Source organism: Giraffa tippelskirchi, chromosome 6 (assembly GCF_054371585.1).
Source record: "Giraffa tippelskirchi isolate mGirTip1 chromosome 6, T2T-mGirTip1v1.2.pri, whole genome shotgun sequence".
In the NCBI taxonomy this organism is placed as follows: Eukaryota; Metazoa; Chordata; class Mammalia; order Artiodactyla; family Giraffidae; genus Giraffa; species Giraffa tippelskirchi.
In genome coordinates, this window is record NC_137280.1 from 160077513 (window position 1) to 160092448 (window position 14936).

Below are 14936 nucleotides of genomic sequence, written 5' to 3' on the forward strand. Positions count from 1 at the left end.
CAAAGAGTTGTCCCTATTGATCTAAAAACAGGAAGCACGTACGAGGATGCCCGTTCTTCATGGTTTAGTAGAAAACACAAACCCCAGTTCTAGCACGAAAGCTAGTTGCATCTCAGAATCCTGCTGAGACAGATGATGCTAAATTGAATATCCAGCCCATAAAATCCCAGACTAATTTCTGAGCATGAATATTACTGGCAGAAATTAGTAAGTAGGAGAAATATGAAGGCTAGATTCTTTTTCAACTTTGTACATGAAACCTAACATAATACCATATGTGGAGGTTCAATTATTGTTAGATTGAACACAATCTTCTAACACTTATCCAGTCTAAAATTACTCTACCAAACAATATGTTACAGTGACAAGAGTACCAGACTAGGACACAGAAGGCTAAGGTTCAGGTCTGTTCTGAAACTTTTGACGTCTTTTATCTCCTTGATAGTTCTCTCATCTGCATTCCCATCCTGCCAGATTTCACAGATTTTAAGAGGGAAACACATTTAAAAAATACATGTGAAAGTGCATGGTATATTTTTAAATACAATACAAATATTAAGGCACATTTATGACTACTATTATACACAATATGCCATTTAAGGTGATCAGATGTTGATATAAAACGCACTCTTTTCTCTAAATTGGCTGGGCTACAAGTATTATTTTATTGTTCTTTACCCCTGTTTATCTAATCCCTGTTTGAAATCTGCTAAACTATTTGCCTATTTATCAGGGTGGCCCTAATTTGGAATCCAGAGACTAATGGCATTGGAAAATTGCACTGAAAGTAGTCACCCATGTACTATGATAGATCATAAATATGGATGACTAGAAAGTAAGATGCTTCGCTTAAGATGCAAATTAGCAGAGAATAACATGCAGTGGGTTGTGCACCCCAGATTCAAATCCTGATGTAGAAGTCCCTGGAGGGTCACCAGACAAAAAGCAGGTTTCTGCTGTCACTCCCCCATGGGCTGTAGACACTCCCTCCGCTTGTCAGGCAACACTAATTGAACCAGATACTAATAGGAGAGAAAGTGTGCCAGCCACATCCTTGCATGTGGAGCTGCCAAGTCAGTCTAGGGAGGCACTCCTGGCAAGAAGCACACGAGCCTAGAACTATAATCCAGAAATCCTCAGTTAGGCCAACCCTAGCAGCAGACTGGCTTCGGAAAATGAGAAAAGCAGAAAGGGAGAAACTAAAGCTTTGTGGGGAATGCAAATAATCGTAATGAGGATAAAACATGGTTCTCAAGAGAGTTACTGTGCTCTGTAATCCAAACTCTCTTCCCTGCCCTCCTGTAACTTCTGCAAAGTATACCCTCCCAAATCCCCCATCCTGCCACCCTCTCAGCACCCCCAGATAAGATTCAGATGAGATTCTTGATGTAGTATCTCAGACAACAGGTTTGGAGTACATTCATCCATGCACACAAGGTAATAGTATATACGAATATGCAATCTTCAGTATGGCCTATAGCAGAGAGAGGGGGAGAATTTAAAAGTTCAAGAGAAAGGAGCTCACTATGTAAAATGAAAAGACAAAACATCTGCTGTAAGAGTCCTCAAAAAAGCAGAAAGTAACGGGAAGCACAGTTTCTTATGTACTTGAATTGCTTTCCTTCACTGCTCTGTTCCCCTGCATGCTTTCTCTCCATGACCTGTGTGACGAATCTCTTCTTAGAACTCATGTTCTGATCCAAACAGGCCATGTGATTTGAATGTGGCAGTAAGCAGGAAAAGAGAAGGCAAGGGAAAGAGGAAATATGAGAAAATAAAAATGAGAACAGGAAGAAGGAATGATGCGAATGAAAACCAGGGTTCTTTGGGTCATGCCTCAGTTTACCCATACGCCTTTCACAAACTCTACACCACCTGCAGAGCCACATTAAATAGGACTGCTGCCTCAGGAATATCCACTGAGTAACAGGCCCCTCTCAGATCTGCCTTAGCTGAACCTCTCCCCAGCTGCATCATCGGTCAAACAGAACTGCAAATTTCTCAAAGCAGGTCACTGATATTTTCTGCTTCTGGTCACAAAATTAAAGTCCCCAAAGGAACTGCCTCTCTCCAAACACAGGAATTTGGGGTCAAAAAAAGGCAAGAAAGGAAGATAAACAAGAACACCTTTAGAGCTTCCATTCACATGGTAAATCAGATTCAACAAATGTCTTGCATATCCCTTTAATAAAGGAGAAATTGAGGATTAAGAAAATTTGTAATTTTCTCAAATTGTGTTTAACACAAATATTTAAATTACTTCAAACCCAAATCATTCTCTTAAATATATGAATGGATGTATCAAGTGACATTTATCCATTAAGAGATCTTTATTGAGCCTCAACTAGAATGAGTCTCAATAAGAGGTTTGCCATCAAGGGTACCATCTTTAATACCTATAATCCACGCTGGGTGGAGACTGCATGGAAACTCCACATTTAATCAAGATGCCTGCTGTAAAATCATATGCAAGATAACTCAGAGTCCATAACCAACATGGGGAACAGATTCCAGGACACAGAACAAAATAACCTGAGTGAGATCCCCATTGCAAGGAGTCATCAACAACAGCCACAGATCATACATCAAAGCGACACAATTGGTATTAATCATAGCTAACTGTTATTGAGCTCCTATTATTTGTTAGGCACTAAGTATTGTCTCTGCTTACTCCTTGGAAGAAAAGTATTGTCTCTGCTTACTCCTTGGAAGAAAAGTTATGACCAAGCTAGACAGCATATTAAAAAGCAAAGGTTTTTGCCAACAAAGGTCCGTCTAGTCAAGGCTATGGTTTATCCAATAGTCATGTATGGTTGTGAGAGTTGGACTATAAAAAGAGCTCAGTGCCGAAGAATTGATGCTTTTGAACTGTGGTGTTGGAGAAGACTCTTGAGAGTCCCTTGGACTGCAAGGAGATCCAATCAGTCCATCCTAAAGGAAATTAGTCCTGAATGTTCTTTGGAAGGACTGATGTTGAAGCTGAAACTCCAATACTTTGGCCACCTGATGCAAAGAACTGACTCATTCAAAAAGACTCTGATGCTGGGAAAGATTGAAGGCAGGAGGAGAAGGGGACTACAGAGGGTGAGATGGTTGTATGGCATCACCGACTCAATGGACATGAGATTGAGTAAACTCCAGGAGTTAGTGGACAGGGAGGCCTGGCGTGCTGCAGTCCATGGGTTCACAAAGAGTCGGACATGACTGAGCAAATGAACTGAACTGAAGTATCGTCTCATTTAACCCTTACCTCAGGAACAGCAAATAGTATAATGAAGAAAGCATATGATTATGAAACTGAGTTCAAAGATGAAGTAATTTGCTCAAGGCCAAACAGTGAGTAACTGGTGATACGGTGGAGGTTTTGAACCCAGGTACTTGAGACCAGAGCTTCTACTAACCCCCAACTAGAGAGTAACAGGTTCATCGTCCAACCTCACCCTTCACTGACCCATCCTTCCATGAACCTCTATTACCCACACTTCCACATGGTCTTCCTTTCTCTCTCCAGAACGTCTGTCTTTCTCTGAGATCATTTTTGTCTCTATTCATTTTTCTCTTTTCTCTCTCTGCCCGCTTCTTCCTTCTTCCAACTCTCTCTCTCCCTCCCTCCCTTTCTTTCTCTAAATCAGACTGAATGTGGTGCTAAAAAATGTTCTGAAAATGATGACTTTATATCCCATTTTGAGTTTAAAATACATTCTCAGTATGAGAGAAGAAGGTATCCTTTTATATGTCTCTTCCCCAGAAAAGAAATATCAAAACTATGAAGATTTTTACTTTGATAAAATGAAGTAATGATCTGTTGAATGATTCCTGAACAGATCCTTGAAGGATCTGTTCCTTGAATCAAGGTTTACATTATCAAAAGGTTTCACATTACCCAAAATTGCCATGGGCAGATGTGTCCTTCCCAAAATGCCTATGTTGAAGCGCTAATCCCCAAGTGACTATACTGAAGACAGAACATTTAAGGGGTGACTGAGGTTAAAAGAGGCCATAAGTGTGGAACCCTGATTTCACAGAACTGGTGTCTTTATAAAATAAGAAAATATACCAGAGATCACTCTCTTTCTACCACGTGAAGACACAGAGAGAAGGTAACTGTCTGCGAGCTGGGAGGAGAGCTCTCAACGGAAACTGAATTGGCTGGCACCTTGATCTTGGACTTCCCAGCCTCCAAAACTGTGACAAATTCGTTTCTGTTGTTTAAGCCATCTAATTTATGCTGTTTGCTATGGCAGCCCAAGCTGACTAATATAATTGGTCTTAAAAATATGACTCTTCTTTATGAGAAAATTTCACACATTCAAATGTTAGCAGTATGATTTCAAGATGAGTATTCTCATCATTACTCAACTGTTTTGAACTTACTGAGCCTTGGGTAAGATGTTTCCTGGACAAAGAAGAAGCATATTCCTAAAATGCTTTATTCAAAACATACATTTTTAAAAATTATGTCCAATATTTATCCGACCATTTAGGACAGAAAAGTAGTTTTCTGAAAAGCTAACAGATTTCAACAGATGTAGCCCAGATCCTTTCTATGAAAAACAAGAATAAGAAGAGAGAGGCCCCTAGGTTTATTCAGATGTAAGTTTGAAATATGGTGACCTTTTTCTGAGTTATTTTATTCAACGTCCAATAAGTGACCTTGTTACCAATTCAATCCACATCTGGTAAAAGAAAAATAAACCGCTCATCTAGCTATCAGGTCCGGAAACTGGGAACCACCTAACACGAGAAAAATACTCTTTTCGAAGTCTCTTTCTTTTCCAAGCTAACAGCAGTGTGAATGCCACTGTTGTGCAGCCACTCACTAGAGCTGTTGAAACTTTAAACAGCTTTAGGAAAATGCCAGTTGTTTTAATTATTTCTCCAGTGGGAATCTTTGGCTTCATTGAAAAGGGGTATATGAGCTGTTTGGTGGCCAAATGGCAAAGTAAAAAGAAAAAAAATACACAGACCACCGCCACCAACATCCCCTTCTAAGTTTCATGAAACTTCAATAAAATATGGTTTGATAGCCTGTTGACTGATCTCTGCGAGGTGGAGAGTTACTCTGAATCCATACCTCTTCTTCCTGTGAGATAAGCTGAGAAATTTGAGAGGAGCAGGTCTTGTATCTGAGCCCAACTCAGACACGCTTTTTCTGATTCAGCCATAGCTTTGCTTGGAAACCTGTACGTCATGGCCTTGGCAGGCCCCCAAGCTTCCTCCTAAGCAGTCTGCTATTTTTCCTCTAGCTTACCCAAAATAGCTGGGCAGAGATTTAGTACAGTTGGTATGCTGGTGTTTATAGGCCGAAGTGTTGTCAAGTTTCCTTCTGTGGGCAAGCAGAGGTTCTTGCAGACAGACCAGAACAAAAGGAAAGGTGGTTCTGGCCTTCTGGTTCTGTTTCCTGGGAGAGTTAGAGGTCCCCTTTCCCTCCTCCAAACAACCCCAGGATCAGACAACCTTTATCAAGTTTAACCTCCCTCCCTATCTTGTCTCATTCTCTGAAAAAATCCTTTTTCCTATTCTGAAGCCCAACTGCTTGGAATTCCAGTATATCATGAGTCATATATTTCAACATATTTATTATCTAGGATCCTTCACAGGCAAAACAGGTATAGAAACTTCCTTGTTTCCTGCTGGAGAATTTACAGGTATATTATCTCTGCTGCTGCTTAGTCATAAAGTCATATCCAAATCTTTGTAAGCCCATGGGCTATATAGCCCACCAGGCTCCTCTGGCCGTGGGATTTCCCAGGCAAGAATACTAGAGTAGGTTGCCATTTTCTTCTCCAATACTATTTCGAGGTGTTCTATTTTAAAATGCAAAGTCCAACATTTGCAGGGAGAAATCCAAGTGCTAAAGAAAACAGATCCCACCCTGAGGAGAAAAGAAATAGATTTGCTAACTCATAAGTCTAGAGGCCCTGTTTCTTTCCCCATACAGTATTTGAACCTTTATTTTCCCCTTTTGTAGAAATGGAGTCCCCCCACCCCGACCCACAAGTCTCCCCTTTCATCTCCTCTTTTCTTCTCAGTGGGTCCCAATAAAATAAGATGGTACAGGTTTCCTCATCTGTTATACTCTCCCCAGTAAGTTGCTACTCCCTTCGAAATTGCCCTTGCTGTTCCATCAAGCCATGCTGCAGAATAAGATGCAAATTGATGACTTGATCCAGGTTTCACTATTTGAGCACGCGATTATATAAAGCATAGGTCTCTGACATGGAGAAAGAAAAAGGCATGAACGAAATTATAGATGACACTCAGGAAGTCTTTCCCAACTTAGAATCAACTGACCTATTCCTGCAGCCACAAGAAGCAGTGTTCCTGTCTCTCCACTGCTATTTCTCTTGACCAGGGCAGGACTGTGACACGTTTACGCCCTAAGCACTCTACTGGTCCCTTACTCCTTTGTATCATCAGAAACAAAATCAAGAATAAACCATGAATGATTATTTTATAGTTTTCAGAGTTAGACCAAATTTATATTTATGCAAAAGTAAAATTAAGTTCGGTCTAGATCTACTAATGTATGTATGGATCTTTCTCTATCTGCTTTTTTGTTGCTCTATTGCTCAGTCATGTCCAACTCTTTTTGATCCCATGGACTGCAGTGCATCAGGCTTCCCCATCCTTCACCGTCTCCCAGAGTTTGCTCAAACTCATGTCCATTGAGTCGATGATGCCATCAAACCATCTCATCCTCTGTCGCCTCCTTTTCCTTCTGCCCAGTATCTGCTTTGCTGGCTCTTAATCACTGGGATTTTGAGCATCAGTGTGTGATCTAGCCCTGCCTGAGGCTCTGGATTGGATGCTTGCCCTCTGACTTTACATCTACATGAAATGACTGACCCAACCTGATATGACTCATCCCTGTGGAAAATGTCTCAGGGAATAGGCCTGGAAAATATTAGAGAGAATCAAATACTAATATTCTGTCCAGTTGCCAGTGTGGTAACTCCCTACCAATGGGATGAAGGCATCAGCAACATTAGGTGTTTACATTTATTTTAAAACACCAATCTTAAAAGAGAGTTCTTTTGGACAGGGTGTAAAAACATTTATACTAAACCTTTTATCCCCAGCATTTTTAAGGATTACCTCATTAATCTTCAAAGCAGCTATTTAAGGAAGGTAGAATGATTTCCTCTGCAATTTTATATGTCCTGCTTAATACGAGTGGGAGAGTGTGCAGGATAGCACTACCAAGATGGGCTCATGATAGTACAGGCCGCCAACCAGAGAAGAGTGGTGTCTCCATGAGCTTCATCTGCCCAAGTCTTTCCATCCATTCCCATCTCCCCAAAACCCTTAGTACCTCTTTTAGGGCTACATGTCATCTACAGCAGCTTCCTTGATCCTCACTCAGCCCCCATCCAAAATTACTCATATTTCTAAAATGCCATGCCTTTGCCTTTATGTTGCGCAATACTGTGTTAATCCGTGAAATGTCTCTGAGCTAAACGTTACACAGTTAGCATGCCCTAACATTTCCTACTTCTATTTATATTTTGACAAAGAACTTATGAAGATAAGATCTTAATACAAATATAGTAAAAATAATAATATTTTAAGCAGAAGAATCTGGTGAATTTCCCTTAAAAGACATTAAGGCTTTAGTCGGTTTCACCTAATTGTTGAGTCTGTCCAGTGGACAAGTAAGCTAATAGATAGGAATGAAGCTTAACTACCTCTCACTCTTATCTAAAAAAGGTATATATGTATATGTGTATCATATGTGTGTGTATCCCTTTAAGAGGACTACTTTCCAGGTCTCTACTTCCACTCTTCAACCTTCATCAAAATATAAGGTCCTCTGTTTTTTCCTTAACTTTTAGGTTTTAGATATTAGTTTGCATTTCAGATATGCTATATATTATTTTGGTAGGGGATACCTGAAACCGTACTTCCATCTTTGAGAAAATGAACTAATCCACGACAGTTCTGGGATGATTAACAGCATCAGAAATATTATTATATCCTTACTGTAACCATTCAGGAGTATTAGCTTCAAGAGAGACGAACTATCCATTACCATTTATTGGTCTGTGTGTGACTTCCTGTCTAAAAGAGTACTAATTCTTATTAAATCTTTTTCATACTTACTGAGGTTTTTCCTTAATGGTACAATTCAATTTTAGTCAGCTGACCAGACAATATGGCTTATCAAACGCAGAGCCTGGCTCCCAGTATATTGAGAACACTTATTCTATCTAAAGGAGAAGGCAATGGCAACCCACTCCAGTTCTCTTGCCTGGAAAATCCCATGGACAGAGGAGCCTGGTAGGCTGCAGTCCATGGGGTCGCAAAGAGTCGGACACGACTGAGCGGCTTCACTTTCATGCATTGGAGAAGGAAATGGCAACCCACTCCAGTGTTCTTGCCTGGAGAATCCCAGGGACGGTGGAGCCTGGTGGGCTGCCGTCAATGGGGTTGCAAAGAGTCGGACACGACTGAGGCGACTTAGCAGCATTCTATCTAAAACATTACTTAAACCACAGTTGCCCCTCAGTATCCAAGGGGGATTGGTTCTAGGAACCCTCTTACCAAATTCCAGGTATATTCAAAGCCCTTATATAAAATGACAGAGCATTTACATATAACCTGTGCATATCCCCCATATACTTTAAATTATGTCTAGTACAATGTAAATACTATGCAAACAGTTGTAAGTACAATATAAATACTATGTATACTGTTGCCAGTGCACAGCAAATTCAAATTTTTCTGTTTGGAACTTCTCTGAATTTTTTTCAAATATTTTTGATCTGTGGTTGGTTGATTCTGCAGATGCAGAAGTTGAGGATATGGAGAGCTGATTATGTATCTCAGAATTTACATTAGCAACTAATATTTTACCTTAATCAATCAGCTAACATTTACATAATGACAGCTCTGTTGACATGTCAAACTCTCTATGCAATTTTCATACAAAGATATCAGCTAATCCAATAGGATTTCTTCAAAGACAGTTTGAGAGAAAATAAGAAAGAAAGTGAAGTCGCTCAGTTGTGTCCAACTCTTTGTGACCCCATGGACTGTAACCTACCATACTCCTCCGTCCTTGGGATTTTCCAGGCAATAGTACTGGAGTGAGTTGCCATTTCCTTCTCCAGAGGATCTTCCCAACCCAGGGATCAAACCCAGGTCTCCCGCATTGTAGGAAGACACTTTACCATCTGAGCCACCAGGGAAGTCCTGGTGAAAGAAAATATATCTTAGATTAATCTAAGAAAAAAAGTCAAGTCCCCACCAAGAGCAGATTTCTGGGAGGAATGAAATGTAGGATGAAAAACAGCTTCTCAATAGCTTGTATATTGTTCAATATTGTACCTCTAACATTTTATCACAGATGAAATTCTAAATTGGCTTCCATGTTTTTATTCAGATGAGTAAAAATGTCTCCAGTGCCCAGCATAGTGCCTGACACACAAAAATGCTTGGCAAAGATTTGCTGGGGGAAAAAAAAAATGAGTAGAAAAACACTCAAGTGTAAATATTATTCATTTTTGGACTATCCTCCATTTTATATTACCCAAACCTCAGCTTTTTTCCATTAGAGGAAATCATCAGCAGTTGGCAATAGTTTAATTATATTTTAGGATATATACAAAAACATAAAATCTATGTTCATAAAACATGAGCCAAAAAACATCAAACTGCATAAGTATGGCCATTCTCAACTGCCCTCCATTTCCTTCTTAAGCACCACTTAAATGTTACCTTATTGCCAATTCCAGATATGTCTTAAATAAGTAATAAGATAATTAGCTCTGAAGTACACACACTCAACAGGCCAAATATTAAAATAAAACGAGACCTTAGGGAAAAAAATGCATTATAAAAAGAAATCATGAAAATCCAGTAGAGAGTGAAATAAGCTGGCTTTAGGGCAGGACTGAATCAGACAAGTACATGCTGTAGTCTCCATGATTCTGCTTCAGCACGAAAATTTCTGGACAGAGCGGGGACTGTCAGAGAGATCTGGAGATCTGGCACCTAGCTGAAATATAAAGCTAGGTAGCCATGTGAGCCTGAGCATGTAATAGACCCCAGTCTGAGTTTTTGTTTTGTTTTGTTGCACACTGTAGACACTAAGTAAATATTTAACCCAACTTCCCTCATCTGTAAAAACGATCATCTCAAAAGTCCTTTCAAGAACTAGTAGTATGCATGGATTCTGAGATTTTAGGTTTCACTACATGAAACTAGAGACTAACTACAATTAGAAAGAAGAAAATTATTAGGAAACTTCTGTTTTCTGAAATTTATCAATCATCTCAGAACACTAGGTCCATTCAAGAATTAAAACAAAAGTCTCCCACTTTCCCTGTCTCCATAATATGTCATTGTGAAAGTCGCTCAATCGTGTCCGCCTCTTTGCGATCCCTGGACTATATAACCTGCCAAGCTCCTCCATCCATGGGATTTTCCAGGCAAGGCCACTGGAGTGGGTTGCCATTGCCTTCTCCAGCAGCTCTTTCTGACCCAGGGATTGAACCCAGGTCTCCCACAATGCAGGCAAACTCTTTACTATGTAAGCATAATGTGTCATGTGCACTGAAAATTAGAGTATTTTGAATTTTAAGATAGCACATGGGCTTGGTTTCATATTTAGACTTAGCACATGGGCTTGGTTTCATATTTAGACTTGAGGTTGATCCTCTCATGAGAACCAGTGTTGGAAGCCCTGCGATAGCCTAGCAATCAATAGATCAAGCTAGACACTAACCTCAGTTCCCATACATCTTAGAGACATATGACTTCAAGTGACTCAGCTGAACAAGAGACTAGGACCAAAGCGAAAGCGTTAGTCACTCAGTCGTGTCCGACACTTTGAGACCCCGTGGACGGTAGTCTACCAGGCGCCTCTGTTCATGGAACTTTCCAGGCTAGAATACTAGAGTGGGTACGCATTCCCTCCTCCAGGGGATCTTCCCGACCCAGGGATGGAACCTGGGTCTCCTGCACTGTAGGTGGATTCTTTACCATCTGAGCCACCAGGCACAACCTAGAGCCGTTGAAACCTACCTATTACATAACTATGTCTTGTCCTCTTCCTCCGTGCCTGATATGCCACCTTAGAGTATTCAGAAGTGAATGTGACATAACTCTCCCATCAGAGTTCATAGTCTTAACAGTTCATCTGAAGAAGTAAACAGAGAAAAGCAGTGAGCTGTGTGCTAGGTAGGAGTAAGGACAGGATGTACAATAGTATGTACAACAGACATCTCAGTCTACTGGAGCAAGGAGAGGCAACATCTAAGATGAGGTCTGAAGGACAACTGGAGCAGGGTAAAGTTACAAGAGCTTGGGGAAGAGGGACCCAAGCTGTGACCCCAACCTGGTAGAACAGGACATCCCATGTTGGTCATCACCAGTGCAGCAACAGAAAATGGAGCAGTGTTTCTCTGCCTGGGTGTGGTGTTCTTCCCACCTGCAGGGTCCCACCTAGGGGGACTGCTAAATATCTACATTTTTAGACTCTTCCTTAGCCTGGCTAAATCAACATTTCTCGTAGGTGTATCCCAGAGTTCTGAATTACAAAAGTTCATCAAATGATTTGCGATGAAAGCTGAGGTTTGAGAAACATTGCAATAGCAAGCCGTCCCTTCATGCAAATGGCTGACAACATTCAAGAGCTGAAGATGGTCACAGATGTGGTACAGGAAGATGGTCAGCAACAGAGAACCTTGAATGATTTCTCAGTCATCAGGCTGGGGTTTTGGAACAAATTCAAGGTGTGCAGGAAAAGGAACTACAGTCCTGGAAAAATTACCAAGCCAGGATTTCACCACAGAAGGAAATGTCAGCATTTGGAGACCTCAGCATACAGAGCAGGACTAAGTCACAAGAATAAAGAAAGAGTTTGAACAGTAACTAGATATTAAGGTTAGAGGAAAACTGGCAGGTATAGGTGACCTCATGCTGAGTTCCAGAATGCTGGGTCAAGTCTGTGTTGAGGAATCAACTGGACTGTGCACACGTGCACCCACGATGAAAGAGTTTCTGAAACTGATAAATCAGGCAGGCCCATGTACCCTGGAAATAGATGATACAGTGTGGTGTGCTAGGTATATTATAACTTAATATTCTAATAACAGTCATTGAATCCCTTTGCCCCATTATCATTCTCAGGGCTTATATTTATATGGCTCTCAATATTTCAACATTCTTCTCCTTCATAGTTAAATGGAATCCATTCATATTCCTAACCAGACATAAATCTTACATTGAGGTGTCCTCTGCCAGCATTAGAGAACCATTTTTTTGATATCTGAGATCAACACAAGTCTATGACTATAATTTGGAATCAGTGATCAATGCTCGCCTTTCTAGTGTAAAACAATCAAAATCCCTTTATTCAAAGCACTTTTGATTTAATCTGCATTTAGAGGGTAATTAATTTCACTTGTTCCTAAATGACTGGCAGTTTCTGTAGGTCATGGGACCAGGTAAAGTATAATATAACTATGAAAAGTGAAAGTCGCTCAGTCATGTCCGACTCTTTCCGACCCATAGTCTATGGAATTTTCCAGGCCAAAATACTGGAGTGGGTAGTCTTTCCCTTTTCCAGGGGATCTTCCCAACTCAGGGATCAAACCCAGGTTTCCTTCATTGCAGGTGGATTCTTTACCAGCTGAGACACTAGAGAAGCCCAAATTGGTAGCTCATAATAATTATGAGTGATAACAAAAAGCACCAGCTATGTTCCATTATGTTCACAGTTTCAAGACTAGTGTTCATGTTCTTAGCAAACCAGGTTGGCTGACTTTCAACCACTTTCAATATTCATGGTGGTTCTAATCAAAAAATGTATGCTACCCTCTTAAACTAGATTTTTTTTAAAGAAATAAACAAAGTATATGATATGGGCTTTGGAATCAAAAACATCTGATTTAATCTCACCTGCACTGATTAATTTGTGTGAACTTGGGGAAATTATGTTTCCAAGATCTTTATCAGTACAATGAGGATGTTAGTAATACCTAGCTGTCTAGTTCTTAAGTGCATTTGAGATTAAGATAATTGTCAAAGTTGCAAAAAGTCGGACACAACTTATTGACTGAATAACAATAACAAAGAATTTATAAGAGCATTTGGTAAGTTTATCATTATCATTCTTGCTGCTATTGTTATTCAGGCCACTCCAGCCTGTAAGAACTGTGAGGTCACGTTCATAGGAATCACCTACGTTTTACTGGAATCTGTCTCCCTTTGAGCATGCAAAATGCCTCACAGGTTTCCCCTTGAAACTTCTAAGGAAATGTTTTCTATTCTGACGATGAAGTGCAATCAGCCATAACATTCTTCCTGAGAATGTTACATCCATCTCAGGCCTACGGCTTGAGGAGACCACCGTCACTGTTGATGCTAGGGGGGTTTGTGTCTGAGCCTAAGATGTTGCCTTCTGATACTCTCAAAGCTCCAGTGCACTGAAGCCCCAACGATGTCACACTCTGTCACTGGAAGCAGGGTGACTAAATAGTAGCCATCCACAGTAAACTTGTGACAATGAGTTTACCCACATGGAGTGTGCAGCCCCAGCCTCCAAACAGTTCACCTGTAGCTCCACACCCTAAGCCAAGGAAACTGTTTGTGAAAGAAATCCCAGGCTATCCTTCATCCCTACCTGCTTCCAAGCTCCTTTCACCAACTCTGCTAATAAACCATGATTACTGGAAGATAGTATAAAAGTGATTACTGAGAGATAGTACAGTTCAGTCATTTAAAGCGAAGGGATCTGAGGCAGACAACTTTGGTTTAAGGGGAAAGTGACAGCCAGTGTCCCTCAGTTTTGCTTTTCAGCAATAAAATCGATATAATAATAGAACCTAACTCACACAGATTTGGGTGCCTAAACAAGATGAAGTATGTGAAAGCACAGTGCCCGGCACACAACATTGGCTTGGTAAACGGTAGCAATGACATCAACTGTCACTCCATTTCAGGGAGCCACATGTTATGGACCGAACGTTTGCAACCCTCCAAAATCAACACTTTGAAATCTGATTCCCAATGTCATCATATTTGGGGGTGGGGTCTTTCGGAGACAGGTCATGAAAGCGGAACTGTCCTAAATGGTATTAGTGTCTTTATAAGAAGAGGCCAGAGCACTAATCTGCCCTCTCTTGACTTCATGAGGATACAAGTCAGTGTGAGTAAGTTGCCCAGTTGTGTCCGACTCTTTGCCATCCCACAGACTATAGCCTACCAGGCTCCTCCATCCATGGAATTTTCCAGAGTGGGTTGCCATTTCCTTCTCCAGGGGATCTTCCCAACCAGGGGATCAAGTCAACAGTCTGCAATCTGGAAGAGGGCTCTCACTAGAACCCAACAATGCTGACATTCAATCTAGAACATTCCAGTCTCCAGAACTACGAGAAATGTTTATAGTTTACACCACCCCCCCATGGTAATTAGTTATAGCAGCCCAAATTGACTGAGATACTACAGATTAAGACAAAACTAAGAATTCTTCTTCGACTAACAGAATCACAATTGTTTCTATTCTTATAGTGTTGTTTGTTTTCCTTTTAATGGTTACCATGGGCTCATTAGGTGTTGGGATAAAAAACCCTTTAAGTATGAGAAAAATGATATGGAACTTTTTTCACAACCAATAACCAATTATATCCTATGTAAGGATAATATATCAGATTTACAAACGATGCATTCTTCATTTCATATAAGCTTGCCACCCAAGCAGATTAGTTGAAGACTATGACACATTGATTTAATTAGTTTTTATAACCATTGTTCCCCAGAATTATTCCCTTGTTTAAAAATTGAACCACAAAATGTGTTCACATCAATACATATTAAAGTAGTTTAACCCATAGTAATAATATTTGTATAACATCTAAAAATACAAAATGTTATTTCACTTTTGTAACATAACTTAATCATCATAACAACCATGTAAGCAAAGTATAGCA

General features: G+C 40.3%; 1 long non-coding RNA gene across 1 annotated transcript in view; it reads right to left on the reverse strand.

The window, feature by feature from the left end:
- The window catches only part of LOC145511511 (uncharacterized), a 533216-nt gene that overhangs the window by 411593 nt on the left and 106687 nt on the right, over nt 1-14936 (reverse strand). Inside the window, exon 12 of the long non-coding RNA XR_014057910.1 lies at nt 11029-11143. This is a non-coding gene — a long non-coding RNA (uncharacterized LOC145511511). The remainder of the gene's footprint in view (nt 1-11028; nt 11144-14936) is intronic.